General features: G+C 45.5%; 1 protein-coding gene and 1 long non-coding RNA gene across 6 annotated transcripts in view; one reads left to right on the forward strand and one right to left on the reverse strand.

The window, feature by feature from the left end:
- LOC128323517 (uncharacterized) overlaps positions 1-20,439 on the forward strand; it is a 49,919-nt gene that overhangs the window by 24,000 nt on the left and 5,480 nt on the right. Inside the window, exons 1-5 of one of the 5 annotated variants that reach the window (XR_008306309.1) lie at positions 8,366-9,812; positions 15,441-15,567; positions 18,223-18,331; positions 18,860-19,187; positions 19,502-19,864. This is a non-coding gene — a long non-coding RNA (uncharacterized LOC128323517). Of the gene's footprint in view, positions 1-8,300; positions 9,813-15,440; positions 15,568-18,222; positions 18,332-18,859; positions 19,188-19,501; positions 19,865-20,439 lie in introns of those variants that run through there. The other 4 variants (XR_008306310.1, XR_008306307.1, XR_008306311.1 and 1 more) reach the window with 4 other exon arrangements.
- MMP16 (matrix metallopeptidase 16) overlaps positions 18,427-20,439 on the reverse strand; it is a 350,260-nt gene continuing 348,247 nt past the window's right edge. Inside the window, exon 12 of the transcript XR_008306306.1 lies at positions 18,427-19,049. The gene's annotated coding sequence lies outside the window, so the exon portion shown is untranslated. The remainder of the gene's footprint in view (positions 19,050-20,439) is intronic.

Genomic DNA, 20,439 nt, shown 5'->3' on the forward strand with positions numbered 1-20,439 from the left:
CTATCCAAGAGCAGAGGACTGCTCGGATCACGCAGCAACCTTTTAGATTCTAAAGTCCATCTTTTTCAACTAAGATTATCAGCCTCTTGACTTAACATCACAGGTCAGGGGAAAGGTAGCATGTTTTCAACTCTCTGAATAACTGCATTTACTTTTTTTTTTTAATTGCCAAAATTGTTTCTTAAATTTTCACTTAATAAATTAGGCTTTTCACCTGATTCTGCCATCACTTTGGCCTGTGCTCTGTTCTGCCTTATCTGCTACACTGCTGCATAGGTCATTTGGATAGAGAGGCTCTTGATTTTAGGAGCGCTCTTCAGTGATATGTGGAGACACACCCACTCCATCCCTTGCATTTTTGAAGGCCCAGGATGTGGTTTTTAAGGTTCCAGCCCATGCAGCTGAGTGGTGGCAACAAAAAACCCTTTTTGAGGAGGGTGTTTTGGGAGTGCTAGGCTGGAAAGTCAAAATCTGACTCATTCTGGGCTCCATCCTCTTCCTCCACAGCATTCCTCCCTCCTCCTCCTGACAGACTGGCTGACTAGTGCCCAGGTTCAACCACTATTGCATTGGGGCGGGGGGAGTTCAGGGAACCCAGGCCATGCATGGCAACCCGGCCATGCCCCGTGTCTGATGTCAGACACGGGGGCATGGCCACATTTGCACACGGGGCTGTGTGCCCTGCTTACAAGTAAATTTCAGCTGGCGCCACATTCATAGCACGGCTGGGAGCACCTATCCTTGCTTGCAAAAACAGTGAGGCACATTCCCGGCCAGGCTGGGAACTCAGTGCTAGCTGAAGCCTTTCAAAAATGGAGCCACGTGGCGCCAGCCAAAATTTACTTGCAAACGGGGCACATGGTCCCATTTGCTAACAAGGCCACACCCCCTGCATCTGATGTCAGATGCAAGGGTATGGCTGGGGTGGTAGGGGCCTCCAGGAGTGAGCTGGACAGGGGCTTCCAGCAATCTCGCTCCGCAGCTGCATCCCTCTCCATCACACCGACAGGCAGGAGAAGTGGGCAGGGGACCCATCTTCACTTCTTGTCCCAGGGTCCACTCCAGCCTTTTATCACCCCTGGTAAAAACAGATCTCCTTCTGTAAGAGATATTCAGCACTCAAAATTGACATGATAGAGCCGATCTGCACAAGTGACAGAATGAAGCGGCAGAAGGAACTGCAGGTGGGAGATGTCATGTTGGACACTCCACGCTGTAAGATGTTCCTGGAAGGTTACAAAAAGGCCGGGGGGATGTGTGACCTAGCACAGCCTGCTCTTTGCTGTGCTAGTTTTCTGCTTGCAGGGAGTGATTATTGTAGGTGGACAGGTTAATCTGTTTAGTTCATCTTACCACCTCATTGTCATCTCATTCTGCTGGCTATGCAGACCAGGTCAGAGTGATTTCAGGATGCTACATGAAAACGTATGTAAGCCCATCCCCTCTTGTCAGAAGCCAGTAATCCAGTTCCAAAACAACAAAGTGAGAAAGTTCCTACATCAATACCAAAATGACGCGATACCCAACATGATACAAAACTGCCAGTATGTTGAGAGAATGGTTCCCAACCTGGGTTCTCCAGATGTTGCTAAACTACAACTTCCATCGGTCCCAGCTGCAATTTATTGTGGCTGGGGTAGAAGGAAGTTGTGGTTCAGCAAGCAACATCTGGAGGGACACAGGTTAGGAACCACTGTGCTAAGAAACTCCTCAAAAACAAAAACTGGAATTCCACATGTGTAAGAAATGGGGGTTGGGGGGCGGGGGAGCTTCAAACACTAGATAAAATACAAATATAAACTAGCAAAAAAAAAAAAAGTCTAGCCCATCAAGGGCATAATCCCTTGGTTGCATCATGGTTGCATCAGAAATATTCAGGCAGTTCTATGCCTGCTTAATATACCTTGTCCTCTGAAATGGCTGGGGTGGCCACAATCAGTTTCCTCCATGCTACAGATTTCACTGAATTTTATAGCAAAGTGAAATATCTGTCATCGTCATTCATATTTCAAAATTTTACCTGATTGCAACTCTGTACATGTGTCAATATCTCTGCTTAAGAGATGAAAATGCTGAGCCCTTCTAAATGCTAACCACATTTATGGCCCCTTTTTGAAATGCAGTTTGACAACTTGTGTGTGTCAGTGTATACATGATTGTATTGTATAGCAGCAGGTGCTATGCTTTACAAGAGAGATTGCAAAGGCAAATATAAAGTATCCTCAACAAACACAGCACCAGAAAGTTCATAACTTTAATTCTGCATGACTCTGCACTACAGAGCCAATTTTCCACCCTAGAGATACAATCTATTTGTAGGATGATCTTTAAGGGAAATATGTGATTATAACCCAGGTGTTTGCATTTTATTTGACATTTCTGAACTTTGGCCTTTCCATGTTTTCTGCATTCTGCTCTTCGCTGCCAGAAGAACACAGCTGAAAGTTCTAAGTTCATTCTTCAATATGCTCCAAATGTTCAGATTGCAGCTGCACTGCTTCACCTGATGGAATCTGCCTGGCCTTTCCATGCACCGGATGTAACAACTTCCCCAGTTCGTGCCTCTGCTACGGAAGGGGAGCACTGCTGGCTTTTATAGGATTGTGTGTTGATAGGTCCTCTTTGGGAATATGCAGCTGCATGAATGGGGATCATTTTGTTCTGCATTCATCAGATCAGCTGAAAAGTTCATTATCTTTCATGATACAGGTGGGATTGGAGGAAAAGCAACATTGTGAACCTTTTAACTGTTTCAAGCAGAGCTGGCTCTAAATTTAATGGGGCCCTCAGCAAACTGACCTCCATGGGCCCTCACTCCCCATAGGTTCACAGTGAGGCTTTGCTTGGAAAATAAGATGGGAGAGTGGAGGTGATGGCAGAACAACTCTTTCTGGCACCACCAGGGGATGCCTTTTCATGAGGCAAGGTGAGGAGGTTGCCTCAGGTGTCAGATTACTGGGGTATCACCAGGATGCTGAGATGCCCCTCCTGGTGCTGCCATTGGAGTATCTTTTGGGGACTGGTCTGACCCTTGCAAGAAGCATGACGAGAGAAGAGGTGGCTGCTTGCACCATTCCCTCCTCCCTATCCCCGTGCCACTTTCAAAGCTTGCAAGGGATGATTTTGAAAGGGGGCTGATCTCCACCAGGGACATGGGGGCAAGGCAGGATTTGTCTCAAGGGCTATGGCCACAGAGATGGCCTCAGAGACTGGTAGTGGTCTTTCCCAAGGGCCCTGGGCTGCTGCACAGTGATGCTCAAGTCTGATGCCAGCCCAGATTTCAATAGTGTGGGGGTGGGTGAGTGGAAGAGTGTACACAGCTGCAACTGAATCTGCTTGCCAGGTCATCCCAACCAGTTACCCAAGGCCTCAAATGGAGTGAAGGGTAGAGTTGCCAACCCTATAGGATTAGCCTGGAGTCTCCAGGAATCAATCTCCAGCAATCAATCTCAATCTCCAGGTGACTATTAAAAGCAATCCTGGAGACCAGAGGATCACATAGGTAATTTTGGAGCCTGGACCTAAAGGCCTTTAGAGCCCCTCCCCCCTTGCTGGATCTACCCCCCACCCCCCGCAGAAAGTTAAGCATCATCCCCCTACCCACACACATACACAAACACACAAACCGACACACCCCATGACACACGCAGTATTTTTAACACGTGGATTCTTGAGGGCACAAACAACTGAATCCACAAGAATGTAAGAATATAAAACAGGTATATGTATGCAAATATGCCTTAGCAGAAACACATTTCAACATATAACTTAACATATTCCCATCCCCCATGTTTCTTTCCCCACTCCCCCCCTGTCTCTAAAGCACCCGGAACAGGTCACAATCACACTTTGCCATCTAGCACAGTTTGAGCCAGCAGCAACCACACCACCCAGGACAGTCTAAAGAGGATTTGCGGGCCCCCAAGAGGTGTGGCATCCCTGGACTTCATCCCCAAAGTCCAGGGGTAAGAGCACCATGACTGGAAACTATAATGGCTTGGTGTGTGAAAAGTATGGAAAACAAAATCTCCAGCAGCTTCAATCTGAACTGGGAACCCAAAAGAAGGAAGTGACAGACATCTGCACACTGCATTCTTTCCTCTCCTCTTTTCTAGGCTTGCTCTGAGAACAGCTCAAGAAGCAACCTTTCCTCCCCACACCTCTTCATCTTTCTTCCTCTTATAGACAGCTGCCCCATTTCCAGTCACTGTCTGCCTTCCACAAGCAGGGCTTTGTTCCTGAGCAGGTTGTAATCATTCCTTCAGGCTTGGGGACTATTTTGTGCCCTGATGCTTTTGAACTCCTCCTGGTCTCCTCCTGGTTCAACAGCTGGAAAGAGATGACTGCCCAGCACGGATGCAGCTGGGTTGCTGTTTCCTTTGTGATCCACCCAAGTTGTCCTCTTTCACTCTCTTCCACTAGCATGAGCTCTGTTCCTATGTCCCATGGCCTCAATCCTCCCCCACACAGAATACTCTTAACAGTTGTAGCTGTATAACATATATGAGCAAAATAATATCACTGACTCGTGGACATCACATCCATTTGTTATTTCTTCAGTTAAGATCATCCTGGGGGGAAATGTTTAGTTATTTGTAGTTTAAGGAAATGATGGATCAACCCAAAAGAAATTAGAATGGCAAAATGGCACATTTTATATATAGCACCTTGCTGGGAAAACAAGTCAAATGATCGAAAACCCACAGCTATAGAAAAGCTGAATTGTAGTGCTTCATAGTGATGGAATGCCCTTATCCCAAAGCTGGTGTGCAAGCAATACATGATTCCTCTGTTTGAGCTAGCATTTAGAGACTCTGGTTAAACTCTATAAAGATGATTACAGTTTACAGTAATCCCATTGATTTCAATAGGAGCTTTAAGCATACACTTCAGTCTCTCCCAAAAGTCACCAAGTAGACTTTTTGTATGTCTGGGTCTACTACAACAAGCCTTTACACCTTTGCAAAAATTACCAAAAACTCAGTAGAGTGGAAAGGCTTATGGGCTAGGGGTGGAGGGAATTTAACAAGCCTCTATCCCTTATATAATAAGTAAGTTTACATTGAGAAAAATTGGTTCAGTTAACACATTATCTTTTTCGGTTCTTTACACAGCAAAATTTTGGACACAAAAGAGTTACAAAACAGAGCAATACAAGAGAAAATAAAAGGCTGGGAAAATGCATCCACTAACCTATACTAAACTGGTCCTTACACAGAGTCCTATGCATTTACCCTCTTCTCAACAACTGGCTTGTTGTGCAGTCTGGTATCCTGGCCACAGCACAGGCCTGGGGCTCAATCCCACCTGGCTCTTCTGAGATTTTTGCTCTCCAAGTCTGATTTTCCAACTGTGTCTTCAGAGAAGCTTCTCTGCTGCCTTTTCCCAGGACTCTCCTACAGACCTCTCTCCTGCAGAGTTCTCGCCTGTAGACTGCTTCTTGACTTCTCTCCTGCAGAGTGATGCTTGCAGATTGTACTTTTGCAGACTGACCACTCTGACTGCACTCCAACTCTCTCTCTCTATGCACAGTTCCCTCCATTTTTCAAAATATCTTTTCCCTCCAAAACCAAACTGTCAACTGATATTCAAAATGAGCAACTAAAAAAACAGCAGGCATAAACCTTTGACCCTGCCAGCAACACAGAGACCGGCCAACATTCTATATATATTATTTACAGTAATGAAAAGGTTTTAGAAATATTAATTCAATAATACAATGGCTTATTTACAAGAAGAAGAAGTTTGGGGATATCAATGCACTAGTAATACAATTCATTTACAAAACTAAGAGGTTGAAGCCTCGATCCTCCACAGAGTGCTAAGAGGTAGAATTATTCCAAAACTGATACAGTGACTGAAGAATAAAGTGATTGAAAGACATCCTTTCCAGACTGACCAAAAAGAAGAGTTTAATATTTTATTAATCCTATCTGAAATCCAGAAATGAATTGTGCAATACTTTGCCCCAAACCTGTACAACAGGGGTTTCCAACTTTCGGTCTCAAGATTTTTGGGCACAACAAGAGTTGTAGCCCAACAACATCTGAGGACCCTGCTGTGTAAAGCATGGAAGTGATGGCCGCAATGACAGAGCTTGTGTTATAAGTGTAAATGTGCTTCTCTCAAGTAACTGGCTGCTGCATTCTTGAAAGAGTCCTTCCTTCCTTCCCTTCCTTCCTCTCCTTAAAAAACAACAACACACAACTAACATGATATAGAGATGTGTGGAAAAGGTATGGAAAATTTCCCTCCCTCAGAAATTTTATGAATTTTATGAAGAAAGCATTTTGCTTTCACTGAAATTCTCTGGATGGTTTTGCTGGAAACCCCCACATCAGTCTTGAAATCTTGCCTTAGAAATCTTGCCTTAGACTCAGAATGACTCCCAATATGACATTTAGTGCAGATGGGAGTCAGCGGATACCCATGACAGAACTTCACTTATATGCAGCATTAATGTTTTGCTTTTCAGATATGTATGTGCTTCCCCAGCATGTAAAAATTACTGAAGCCTTAACCAAAGCCCATTTTCACTTCTCACAAAACCCCTCAGACTTTGTAGCTGAGCAAGAAATCCCACATTCTCCTCAGTATTTTGCCATAGGCAACATGTGATGGCAAATTTAGTTGTACTGATGTGGCTGGGGTATAGGAAACTTTACACTTGTCAATTTTTTCACAATGAAAAATATAATTCCATTAGTATATATGACAGAGTGAAATGGGTAACACACACACACACACACACACACACACACACACACACACTTTTACAAGAAAACAAACAGGGGGAAAATGAATGTGCTGGGCATGAATTTTTAAAAAACTTATGTGGGGAGACATCAATCACATTGACTGTTCTCAGTTGAACACATAATATCAGCTCAGAAACTGACGTTTTGAATTGGAACCAAAAGCTAAAGAAATTGGTTCAATATATTGCAATATGTTAGTACTGTTGAGAAACATTCTTTTGTTTTTTCCCCCTGGAGTTTCAATATCGCCAAGAAAGGAGGACTAGGTTATCAAGAATGTCTGATCAGATTTGCAAGGATTTTTAGCTGTCTTCAGCTTGTGAATTATCATAACTTGCCAGGTTTTACCCATCCACTCAGAGTCATTACATTAGGCATGAAGTGTGGAGAGAGAGGGAGAGGGAGAGGCAGAGGGAGAGGGAAACAGAGGTGGGGGAGGTTTTTCTCCCTCTCTCAGAAGACTACAACTCAGGGTTGCCCAATGAAATTGATTCTCACTGCATGACCTAGGCCATGCAGAAGGCCATTGTGCAGGCGCAGTGGCCTCGAAAATGCCCACTGCAGCAGGGGAAAAGGCCCGAATGGGCTGAAGAATGGCCAAATGGGTTGGTTTTGGACTGAAGGGAGGCCGGCAGGCAGAGGGGGAACTTCTGCGGACACACACACCCGCCACCTCAAAGAACACTCCCAGAGCGGGTAAGTTTAAAAAAAAATTAAAAACAACAGCTGGTGAACCCCCTGAATGGGCTGGGGGCTGGGGTTCAGTCTGGGGTTGGACCAAACAGGGGATGGTTCAGTTCGACCCTGAACCATCAAACTGAACTGGTTTGACCTTGAACACGTTCGATGTCAAACCTGTTTGCACATCCCTAACATCTTGTGACACCAAATTATTTAACAGAGAGACCGTTTTCATGCAACACAGAATTTATTAATTCTTTGATGCCACAAGATGTGGTGACAGCCACTAGCTTAGATGGTTTTTTAAAGGGATGAGAGAAATCCATAGAGGACATGTCTATCACATATAACACAGAACCTGCTTTCAAAGTCAGTAACTAACTTGTATGAACCTGTTTCAGAGCAGGAACCTGAGGCTCAACCCAACATGTGCAACCAAGATTTGAAGATGGATAGCCAAACCAAATGCTGCTTGCCCTGCAGGGGCATAGCAAGGTTGGAGTGGGCCCAGAGGCAAGAATTTAAAATGCCCCCCCCAACTCATGAAGTAAAGAAATCTTAAATGAGGCTGAATAGTGGTAACAAAAAGCATAGTAAAATGTGTGTGTGTGTGTGTGTGTGTGTGTGTGTGTGTGTGCGCGCGCGCGTGCCACAACAGAACATCATCCTAAATTGTGGACTATGCAAGTCATTTAATAGTCTATATATATAATTCTCCTGGGTATGCCTTGGAATGTGCGTCCCAGCGCCCAGCTGATTGGCTGGGCTTCAGACGGGCCTGATTGGCTGAAGCACACCCAGGAGGATTGGTTGCCGTGGCAGCTGCAGGCCTGGCTGCAGAGGCCAGAGGCAGCGGTGGGCCCGGCCCAACCCAGCCGCGGAGGCAAGGCCCAGGAGCGGGGGGGAGGGGAGGAGAGAAAGGGGGGCAGAAGTGGTGATGGGGAGAAGAGGCGGCTGAGCCTGGAAGTGGAGACTGAGGCAGAACGGGGGGGACAGGTAACCGCTGGCCCCAAAGAGTGCACAGATGCTCTGAGCGGGGTCGGCTAGTACTAGAGAAAGACATGCTGTTCTGGTAGCTCCAGCTCTAAACATCCACATCAATTTTGGAGGATGAATACAACTGAAGGAAGCCTGGGCGGGTGCTCAGCTGGGGGAGTCAGTCATGTGACTTTCCTCTGCCCCCCCTCAAGGCAGTGGGCCCCCAGGCAACTGTCTCCCCTTGCCCTATTGTAGTTATGCCCCTGTTGCACTGAGGTGTGCACTGCTTCTGAACACACACTCTTCATCAACATTTGGTACATTCCAGGTGGAGCCAGCCCCTCTGGCCATTGGGATCTACTCTACATCCCTACCTCGGAATGAAAAAAAGGCTTGCCAGTTAGACAGGCAAGGGATGGCATCCTGGGCCTCACTAGGAGCTCCAGGCAAGGGGTGTGCCTCTGGCTCAACTCGGCTACTTCCAACAAACCGAGATATATGACCACCTGAAGTACCAATTTCAGGTTCCCTCCACATCTGAGGCTGGGGAAATCCAAGGTTCCTCTCTAAGTTTGAATCATCTATTGTTCTTGATGATTATAAGGAACCTCCATGTTCAGAGATAGTATACAACTTTTTATTGGGGAGCAACAGCAGGGGAAGGATGTTGCCTTCATTCTCGGCTTGTGGAATTTCTGGAGGCATTTCGTTGGCCATGGCAGGAAGCAGATGGCTGAACTAATAATTAAGTGGATCTCCATCTAAGCCAGGAGGGCCGTTTTTATGTTCTTAACTCTAAGCTTGAGGATCAGCCCTGTCGGTATGAAAGGAAAATCTATAGAGTGAGGCAAACAGCATAATGGGAAGAAAAGCCTGAGTTATCTTATGAATCTGTCTGTGGTTTTAGAATCAAAAGCTGTGAAGCGGCAGCAGAGGGGGGATTGCAGGGTCAGAGCGGAGCAGAGAGAATCCGAGTTAGCTGTCATGCATTTTGTTTGATTAACAGTAGCAGCAGTTCATGAATCATGCGTTGGAATGCAAGATGGGAAGAAACTCTTCCCTGAACAGTAGCACATTCACATGCATGAATGACTTTTCAGTTCATGTTCCATAATCTGAAATAAACTGTGTTTACCGACAATAGTTTCATTAGACTCTTTGCTGCCAACCGTTATAGGAAAGGGGTAGGGAAAGTTTTTGGTTTTTTTAAATTCTGGAAAGTGTTGGCCACTTGCATGTTGATGGAAGAACTAAAACATCTTTCAGTAGTATCCATGCTAAAAGGAGATCCTTGTTCAGCATTTTATTTGCTGAAGAAATATACCCTTTGAAACTCAAGTTTGAATATTCTAGAAAATTTTATAGAGATGTCTCAGAGACTAGTCTCCAGCAGAAGTAGGTTAAATATATCATCTTTCAAATTTCTATTTCTGTAGCTAAGTTTAGTTATATTGTTTTTAAGTGGTATAATGGGACATCATCCTAATTGTAAACTGTACATATATATTTTTTATGTTTACTAGTTTTTATTCTGTTTGGTCTAATGACCATAAATAAAATTACAGTTACAATTTATCATCTTTCAATTTCTATGTTTCCAGTGGTCAAAGATCCCAGGATTGCTTAAATACATGAAGAAGAAAAATAAGAATTTTGTTTTTAAAAAACCTTATGATTGTATTGAGGTTTTTTAATTTTATTTTTATTTTTAAAAGAAGCACCATTACTACAAACAAAAAAGGAACCGGATGAAAATGAAAATAACTATCTGACCCTGCATAGAGCATCTGTGCAGTTGTGCACTGAGCCTGTGGCATTGCACCGCTCTTGATCACTCTCCCCCACCCATAGATCTCTCGCTCGCTCCCCCCGCAGTGCTCTCACTCGCTCGCTCCCCTGCAGCTCACTCCCTCCCTCTCCCCCCTCAGCTTGTTCGCTCACTCTCCCCACCGCAGCTTGCTCGCTCTCCCCCCTCAGCTCACTCGCTCGCTCTCCCCCCACAGCTCGCTCACTCACTCTCCCCCCACAACTTACTTGCTTGCTCTCCCCCAGCAGCTCGCTTGCTCCCTCTCCCCACCACAGCTCACTTGCTCCCTCTCCCCCCACAGCTTGCTCACTCACTCCCTCTCCCCCCGCATCTCGCTCACTCGCCCTCTCTCCCCCGCAGCTCACTCACTCGCTCTCACCCTGCAATTCACTTACTTGCTCTCACCCCCGCAGCTCGCTCGCTCTTACCCAAACAGCTCGCTCGCTCTCATCCCCGCAGCTCGCTTGCTCTTCCCCACAGCTCGCTCGTTCTCCCCCCCACTGCTCACTCACTCTCTCTCTCTCCGTAGCTCTCCCCCCCCCACTGCTCTCACCATTGGGTGGGCCAGGGCCAGGCCATCCCGCCACTGCCTCCCACCTCCTTCTCCCAACTGGTAGGGCTTTGCCCGCCATCTGCCCACCTCCTCGCCACCACCATTATTTCTCCCCGCCACCACCTCCTCTTCCTAGCCGGCGGGGCTTCACCCGCTGTCCATCTTCTGGCCAGAGGGGCTTCGCCTACCGGCCCTCCACCTCTGCATCTTGACCGCTGCCATTATTTCTCTCTGCTTCAATGCTGGAACTCTTTCACGCTCTAGAGCATTTGCGCGTTAGTACTTGATTGCTCCCTTCACCTCAGAGATCTCCCCACCAGCTGGTAGGGCTTTGCCCGCCGTCTGCCCACCTCTTCGCCACCACCATTATTTCTCCCCGCCACCACCTCCTCTTCCTAGCCAGCGGGGCTTCACCCTGCTCCTGCTCCTCCCTCCAGGAGCAGCCCAAACTGCAGCAGTGGTTGAATGGGCCCTTCCTTGCTTCCACTGCTGCCATGGCCGCTCATTCCCCTCAGGCTGCTGACAGGCTCAGAACCGTCCCTTGCCCTTCCTTATTTTTCTCTTCCCATCCCTGCTTTTTCTCTTTTTATCTCTCCTCCACTCACTCTTCCCCACTCTTTCTTCCCCCACCCTTCATGGTTTTTCTCTCTCTCCCTCCCTCCCTGAGTTAACAGATTTTGTTAATCTTGTTTCCTCATTTAATTCACACAACGGCATCCTCCTTCTCCTGAAGGCGCTCCTCCTCCCTCATGACCCATCTTTTTGCAGACCCCTGCCTGCTATCCTTTTATATATAGAGATTCCTCTCCTCTACAATCAAGAACATCTTCTGACCAGTAACAGTTGCATTCCAACTGATCTCACAGGCTCCTCCTCATCTGCATAGGGAATCACCACTGCCCAATCACCACAGTGCCACAGGCTCCTCCTCCCTATCTGCATATGGAATCCCCACTGCCTCAATCACCATGGTGCTTCTGCTCTCACAGGCTCCTTCTCTCTATCTGCATATGGAGACCCCAGTGCCCAATCAGGTGCTTCTACTTGCAAACTCTGTCAGCCAACCTCCTCCTTTCTACCACATCCCCACACATGGCCTGTCCTGGAGAATTAATAATATAGATGGTTTACATGAAGCACAGTGTACCATAGACGTGCACCACCCACCAGATGGGCATCTAAATGCCCATAGGCATCTAAAACAATTTTAGATGCCTATGGGCATCTAAAACAATTCTGGTGCTGTTGTGCAAGAGCACCCTTGCAATAATATTTAATAAGATCAAGGAGTTCCAAAGAGCTAGAGCCATCACCAAGGAAGTCTGCCCATGGACCATGACAACTGTATTTCAGAAGGTGGTAGAAGATGCAGGAGAGCCTCTCTACTTGATCTTAGAGGCTGTGCAGAACTATATGGGAGTAGGTTGTCCATCAGATAACTTGGCCCTAAGCCATTAAGGGATTTAAAAGTCAAAAGCGGCAACTTGAACCATTCTTAGGAAAAACACAGGCAACCAGGGTTCCTGGCACAGTAACAGAGTGATATGGTCCAAGTGTCCAGTCTCTGCTAGATCTCTTGCCACTGAATTCCTCAACAACTGTAATTTCCAAAGGGGCTTCAAGGGCAGGCATCCACAGAATGCATTGCAACTGTTGAACTGTGATGTGACAAGGGCATAGATCACTCCAGCAAGGTCTTCCTGACCCAGGAATGGATGCAGCTGACATACAAATGAAAGCTGGGCAAACACGCCCCTAGCCATGACTGCCACCTAGACATCTGAGAACAAAGTCAGATCCAGGAGCACACTCAAGCTGCGGACCTGCTCTTTCAGAGGGAGTCCAACTGCATCTAGAACAGGCTGATGACCCACTCTTGGGTCAACAGATCTTGTAACCAGAAGAATCTCTGTCTTATCCAGACTTAGATTTAGCTTGTTAAGCCTCATCCTACTCAAAACCATCTCCAGACAATGAGTCAGGGCCATCACAGCCTCCCCAGCTGGAGATGGCAGTGAAATGTAAAGCAGTGTACTGATGATACCCCACCCCAATCCCCAGGCAACCTTTGCTAGCAGTTTCATATAGACATTACAAAGAATGAGGGATAAGAAAGAGCCCTGTGGGACACTGGGAGCTAAAGGCCATGCTATCTATCAGCAACCTCCTCCCCAACACCACTTTCTGGAACCTACCTGACAGGAAGGAATAGAACCACTGCAAAAGACTACCCCCAGTCCAATACCTACCAGGTGGTTTAGGAGAATATCGTGGTTTAAGATACCAAAAGCTGCTGGCAGGTCCATCTTATTGATTTATTATTTATGTTTCTATAAACAAACTAGAAACTGCTTCAAGCACTTTTGTTAAAAAGCAGTATATAAATATTCGTAGATGTAGAAGTAGTAGTGCAGCAGAATCAGCAGGGACACAAATTCCCTGTCAAGTTCTTGGCATAGGCCACCCACCAGAGTGACCAAAGCTGTTTCAGTACTGAAGCCAGATTTGAATCAGGATTGAAAAGGATCCAAATAATCCGCCGCCTCCAGGAAACACACACAAATGTTGTGCCAATGTAATGCTGCTACACTAGCACTAGGTCACAGCACAAAGAAAATAATAAGGGTATTCATATGTGCAGCCTAATCCAGGCTAGGACAGTCCAGCCTGGGCTAGGCTGTGCATGTGAAGCGCCGGGACAAAGCCTGATCCCGAGCCCAATTTTTTAACCCAATGTTTGGCCTGTGTTTTGCTTGACCTATGCTTTTCTTGAACCCAAGGCTACAACACCTGCGGCTGTTTAGTTTAGAAAAAAGACAACTGAGGGGAGACATGATAGAGGTCTATAAAATCATGCATGGTGTGGAGAAAGTGGATAGAGAGAAATTCTTTTCCCTCTCCCTTAAAACTAGAACCAAGGGTCATCCCATGAAATTGATTGCCAGGAAATATAGGACCAACAGACGGAAGTACTTTTTCACACAACACATAATCAACTTGTGGAATTCTCTGCCACGAGATGTGGTGACAGCCAACAACCTGGATGGCTTTAAGAGGGGTTTGGATAATTTCATGGAGGAGAGGTCTATCAACGGCTACTAGTCGGAGGGCTATAGGCCACTTCCAGCCTCAAAGGCAGGATGCCTCTGAGTACCAGTTGCAGGGGAGTAAGAGCAGGAGAGAGGGCATGCCCTCAACTCCTGCCTGTGGCTTCCAGCAGCATCTGGTGGGCCACTGTGTGAAACAGGATGCTGGACTAGATGGGCCTTGGGCCTGATCCAGCAGGGCTGTTCTTATGACCTTGGCTGGCATTCATCTGGGTAACTGCTGCCAGGTTAAATGGCTTTCACCTGGCCCACCACTATTTCCAGCTGTGAGCCTTGGGGGATAAGTGGCTGTTTCAAGACCAGCAGCCACATCTGTGCCCTGGAGCATCCTGGGATGCAGGAAGTTCTCCTACTCCCAGCATCTCCCTCTGCTTCACTGCCCCTCATGTGGGCGAGCAATGTGGCAGAGGAGAGGATGGTGGCCGCTCTGTTGGAGAAGGCAGGTGACCTCCTGTCTTCCCCGCAGCCCTCCCACCCTCCCCAGCGAGGTTGTGCGCACAACCTTAATGTTTGTTCCAGACTAGTCCTTGTACTTGTGGAATATGTTGACGAGGTGCACAACAGATTGCACAAGGTTATGCAACTGTGTAGTGCAATCTTGTATATGTCCAAGACAAGGTCTTCCACTGGTGGTTGCATAGCATTCACTGAGCATCATAAATTTGCGCAGCTCCACCAACTTCTTTAGTTGCACTTGAGCAATAAAGTCTGGATGTCACCCACTGTGTGAAAATTGTATTTGTGTACAGATCTGTACATGCATGCACCAAACATAGAATGTGCATGAATATAACCTAACATGTGAACAGAAGTTTAGGTTAAGAGCACTGTTACTTATCAATATCTACATCACTCAGAAACAAAGCTCGATTTTCAAGGCCTTTACTTTTTCTTACAAAGCCTTTGAGCTGTCTGCAAAAGCTATGTTAGTTTTTCCGTAAATGAAGTGTTCCAACATTTACACATCCACTGTTACACAGGTAGAAGCCCGTGCTACCTATAACTTGACTGCTATTGATATATGAATCAAAGGATATTTATAAGTATATGAAATATTAGAGTGAAACACTTTCAGAAATAGAAAGAACAGAAGCTTCATTTGTTCTGCCTTACATGTTAATTTTTCATGTATTATACATTTGCTTTGATCAATAGTATTTCAATGTTTGTGTAATCTACATCTGCTTAGTGCTTGTATGCACTTATCCCTTGACCCAGAATAAAAAGCAAGCAAATGTAACAAATGTGACACCAGATGCATTCCAGACACCATCACAGATTCCCTCTTTTCCAATATTTTATGTGGAACTGCATTCATAGGGTTCACAAAGCATATGGAATTATCTTCTTGTGTTTTCCTTACACACTGAAGTAGAGGATTTGTTCATCATTGTTTTTCTCAGAATTCCTTCAATACCTGTCAGGCTTACACAGTAAAAAAAAAAAAAAAAATCTAAATTGTGCTGCTTAATAATATAAACTAATATTTGGTCCACTAACTCTCCCCTTATCTCTAAGCCACTGTAGCACACCTTCTGTATCTGCCTTTTTCCCAGATAAACCCTCCTGTCATCCTTTGCCAAGATTTTAACATGTGGAAATAACTATGCTGTGATCAACTGAAGAGAAACAAATACCTTGGCAGCATGTTCATATATATGGCCACCCATCTGCCAAATTAAGGTAACCAAATATTTATTATTTATTTATTTATTTAATTTATCTAATTTATATACCACACTCCCTAAAGAGGTTTACATTAAAATCAAAAACACAAAATAAAACAATTAAAACAAACAAAAAAATTAAACCAGATTAAAATTAAAATTAAAACTAGATATCATTAAATGCCAGGCTAAAAAGAGGGACCTTTAAGGCTCTCCTGAAGGCCTCCAAGGAAGATAATCATCTTATATCCACAGGGAACATGTTCCACATCCAAGAGCTGACAACTGAGAAGGCCAATCAAAGGTCATCACTGGTGGAACCCAAAGATGGACCGTTCCTGATGATCTTAATGAGTGATGCCGATCTTGTAAAGAAAGGCACTCTCTCAAGTAACCCAGACTTAAGCCATTCGGGGCTTTAAAGATAATAATCAGCACTTTGTACTTTGCCCAAAAACATATCTGCAGCCAGCACAACCTTTTAAGAACAGGCATAATGTGGTCTCTCTGGGAAACCTCAGAGACCAATCTGGCTGCCGCATTTTGAACTAACCGAAGTTTCCAAACTATGTACAAAGGCATCCTTACATAGAGCGCATTGCAGCAGTTCAACCTGGAGGTTACCAGCTGGTGTACCACTGTTTTCAGGTCATTTTCCTCAAGGAACAGGCGGAGTTGTTGAATCAATCACAGCTGGTAAAAAGCGCTCCTGGCCACAGCCTCAGCCTGAGCCACCAGGTCCAAGAACACTCCTAAGCTATGAACCTGGTTTTCCTGGGGGTGTGTAACTTTGTCCAGAACAGGAAGTTCTATCCTGTCTTCCAGATTATGGCCCCCAACAATGAGCATGTCCATCTTGCTTGGATTCAGTTTCAGTTTATTATCTCTCACCCAGCCCATTACTGCCTGTAGGCAGGCATTTCAGGGGCTAGTGCCATTTCTTGATATTGATGACAAGGAGAAACAGATGTTGGTGACATCAGCATATTAATAACACCCAGCACCAAATCGCTTGATGACTTCACTCAGTGGTTTCATGTAGATTTTAACAAGCATTGGTGACAGAATGGAACCCTGAGAGACTCCATATAGCACTCCCTGTTTTCAAGAGGAACTGTCACCAACAGTTTGAAACCTACTCAAGACATAGGAGCGTAACTACTGTAAACAGTGCCTTCTATCTCAAAATCCCTCATGTATCCCTGAAGGATACCATAGTCGCTTGTATCGAAAGCCACTGAGAGATCCAAAAGAACCATCAGAGTTACACTCCCTCTGTTAATTCTCTGGCAAAGATAATCTATTAGGCTGACCAAGGTAGTCTCAACCACATATCTCACCCCAAAGCCACTTTGAAATGGGTCTAGATAATCAGTTTTCTCCAATACTACTTGGAGCTGGTCAGCCACCATCTTCTCAATCATCTTACTCAACCATGGGAGGTTGACCTATAATTATCCATCACCAGGGGATCCAGAGTGGGCTTCTTAAGAAGGGGTCTAACCACTGGCTCCTTCAAACAAGGTGGCACCCTGCCCTCCCTCAGTGAGGTATTAATTATATCAACTAGGCCAGCTCCAAAAGCCTCCCTGCAAGATGAAATCAGCCATGTTGGGCAAGGATCCAGTGAACAGGTGGTGGGCTGTACTACTCCAAGCAGCTTGTCCACATCCTTGGGAGTCACGAATTGAAACTCACAGACACACACATGCACACCCGTGGTCACCACAGCAACCTCCCAAAGCCACTGCTGCCCTTGCTGGGCGGTAAGTCATTTTTTAAAATGAAAAATTGAACACACACACACACACACACACACACACACACACACACACACACACTTGAACCAGACCCAAATCGGCCTGGGAGGTTTGGTCTGACCTCGGACTGAACTGGGTTCAGTTTTGTTCGAGGTCAAACCACTCAAACTGAGCTGGTGCACACATCCCTAGTGGTAGAGAGCTGGTAAGGGCCTGATCTCTTCTTTCTTAAATCGCCAGGGACCCACTCCCGAAATGTGCTTGAACCGCAGTTTGAATCCCTAGATTACTGGACACCTCCCTAACTGGCCCTGCAAAGATACCGGAGTCTAGATTAGTCCTAATGTGAGAGATTTTATCTGCAAAGAACTCATTGAATGAGTCACAGTGAGACATTGTTTCCAGAAACAGATTTGAAACAGAAGGGGCTTGAATTAAACCCCTAACAATCCGGAACAGCTCTGCTGGATGAGAACTTTCATTTTGTCAGATATCCCTTTATTATTTTATAGAAAGTTGTATACTTTATTTCGATTAACTCTCTTATATTTCCAGATAGAGATCCAGCAGAGATAAGACTTCCCCAGTGCTTTTATATCTATCTGTTTTTTTAAAGAAATACTGATTCTGAGTTTTGAGAATAGTTTCTTTCCCACTGCTAAATATGAGAACCATCTCTTTAAAAGGTGCTCTTTGCCCAGTTAGTAGACGTTGCAATCTTCTGCACACTTACTTTGTAGTAAACCCCATTGAATTCAGTGGAACTTCTGAATTTTCATACTGCATATAAATGACCCCAGATCATCAGTCCATTATTCCATTTTACTTTGGTAAGCAGTTGTTCATTTGACTGTGTGGACTTTAATCCTCTTTTACTCTCAATTATGTTTTAACTTTTGAAAATTGTATAGCTGTGGCTCTCTTGGGTTTTTATGGAGCTATTATGGAAACAACACTGGCAGCTAGTTCACCATTACGAATTTTCAAGTGGAAACAGACTTTTTTTGATCATCGTAATAGGTGAGATTTTCTGTATTATAATAATCTAAGCAACCAAGGCATAGCTTCTTTTGAGATAAATGTGTACATTATTTCTTATTTCCAAACAAGTGACAAGAAAATAATCAATTTATTTCAGTTTTACCCTTATGCTAACCAAAGGAAAAGCTAAGATTGAGTGCTAGATTTCGCCCCCATCTATTTCCTCAGACAGACATCTTACTTTAATCTTATTCCATTGCTCTTTTATTTTGTATAATATGTAGCTGGTTGACAAAATCAATTTCTCTTGCTTTCATTCTAAGTACTGGCACAAATGTAAAACCATGTCAGAATAAAATCTTTAGGTGTTGCTCGAGAAGCATTTCTTTCTTTTAAAAAAAAGTCTTGGACCAATGCAGAAGTTTAAAATGGTGCTACAACACCTTTCTGTATCTTGGTATTTTTAGTGCAGTTGCAAGTCATAAATTTGATTGAAAGAGCTTTTAACAGCCGATGGATCGCCATACCACGTGGTCATATCGAGAATCTTTGTTTTATGTGTTGCAGTTGGTTACAGCAACTTATTTCATGCTATCAGTGGCACACCCAGGTCATTTTGGAGCCCGGACCTGAAGGGCTTTGGAGCCCCCCTACCCCCTCCACAAGGACTCCTCTTAAAACCTGCTGATGCTCAACATCGACTCAATGAAGTAACTAACTCCTTCTGAGAATCCCTCCTTCCATCCTCGGGCAAGATCTAAAAAGAAAAATAAGAAGAAAAGAATGGGGCGAGAGAAAAGAGGGAGAGGAAGAAAGCGGCAAAGAGAGAAAGGAGGAGGGCCATGAGATCTTCATGCCCTAGAGAGATGCACTTGTAAATCCCAGCTCCACAAAGGTCATTATATTATTGTTGTTGTTGTTGTTGTTGTTGTTGTTAATAATTCGATTTCTATACTGCCCTTCCAAAATGGCTCAGGGCGGTTAACACAGAGAAATAACAAATAATATGGAGCCCTGTGCCCAAAGGACGCACGTTATAAAAAGAAACATAAGATAGACACCAGCAATAGTCACGGGAGGTACTGTCCTGGGGGTGGATAGGGCCAGTTACTCTCCCCCTGCTAAATAAAGAGAATCACCATGGTAAAAGGTGCCTCTTTGCCCAGTTAGCAGGGGTCTTCACTCACTCACTCACTTCCTTCTTCACAGGAGAAAGAAAGACAAACACTGAGCGTGGGGTGAAGTGGAGAGCAATGCACCACCAGCAGGGAAATTTTCTGTCCCCCCACGGCTGCTGCCCAAACCCAGGGAGGAATGGGGGAGGGCACCCACCAGAGTGGATTATGTGGCTGGACTGACGGGCTTCCTGGTCTGAGGATGCAGCAGAGAGAGAAAGGCAGAAGGTGTGGATTAAGAGACAACCCAACCGCCCCCTTTCTCCTCTTCCCGCCTAACACCTTACTCAATGAAGAAGACCCGGCCATCCCTGCAGATGCTATAGGACCAATGGTGTGTCCTGGCTCGCTGCCTCAGCCACCATGTTCGCCACGTGCACAGCCAGCCAGCCTGCTGGTGAGTGGGGTGAGAGAGAGTGGAGGGCAGGTAGGTGAGGCAGGCACCCAGTCTCCGTGCTCAGCAGCGCTACTCAGTAGCACCACCAGGCAATGGACAGCCTGAGGTGCAGGCAGCCGCACTCACAACATAATGTGTCCTGCCTGCTCCATGTGTGTGAAAGTCGAGGAGGAGGAGGAGGAGGAGGAGGAGGAGAAGGGCTCCCCTCTTCTCAAATTAAGCCAAGGCTTCACACTCATTCGTTGTCCCTTATTTGAAAACCATGCCTGAATGCCACAAAGGAAAGGGGGGAGTTGTGCAACAAGCTCTGCAGGCGTGGGGCAGGCGTGGGGTGGTGGCAGGACTTTGGGAGGCCCCTCAGAACATTTGGAGGCCTGCCCTGTGACAGGGGGCCATGGACTAGATCCCCAAAGTCCGTGGGAAAGATCACTTCTGCATGCTAGTTATAGTTGTTTTATTAAATTCATTACAGAGTCTCTCAAAGGTCATCTGCTGAATTTGTAAGGAAATCTTGTTTTTGATTCACTTTTAGAATAACATTAGGAGTGGGGGTCAAGTCTGGGCATCACTCCCTC

Source organism: Hemicordylus capensis, chromosome 4, assembly GCF_027244095.1.
Source record: "Hemicordylus capensis ecotype Gifberg chromosome 4, rHemCap1.1.pri, whole genome shotgun sequence".
Classification (NCBI taxonomy): domain Eukaryota; kingdom Metazoa; phylum Chordata; class Lepidosauria; order Squamata; family Cordylidae; genus Hemicordylus; species Hemicordylus capensis.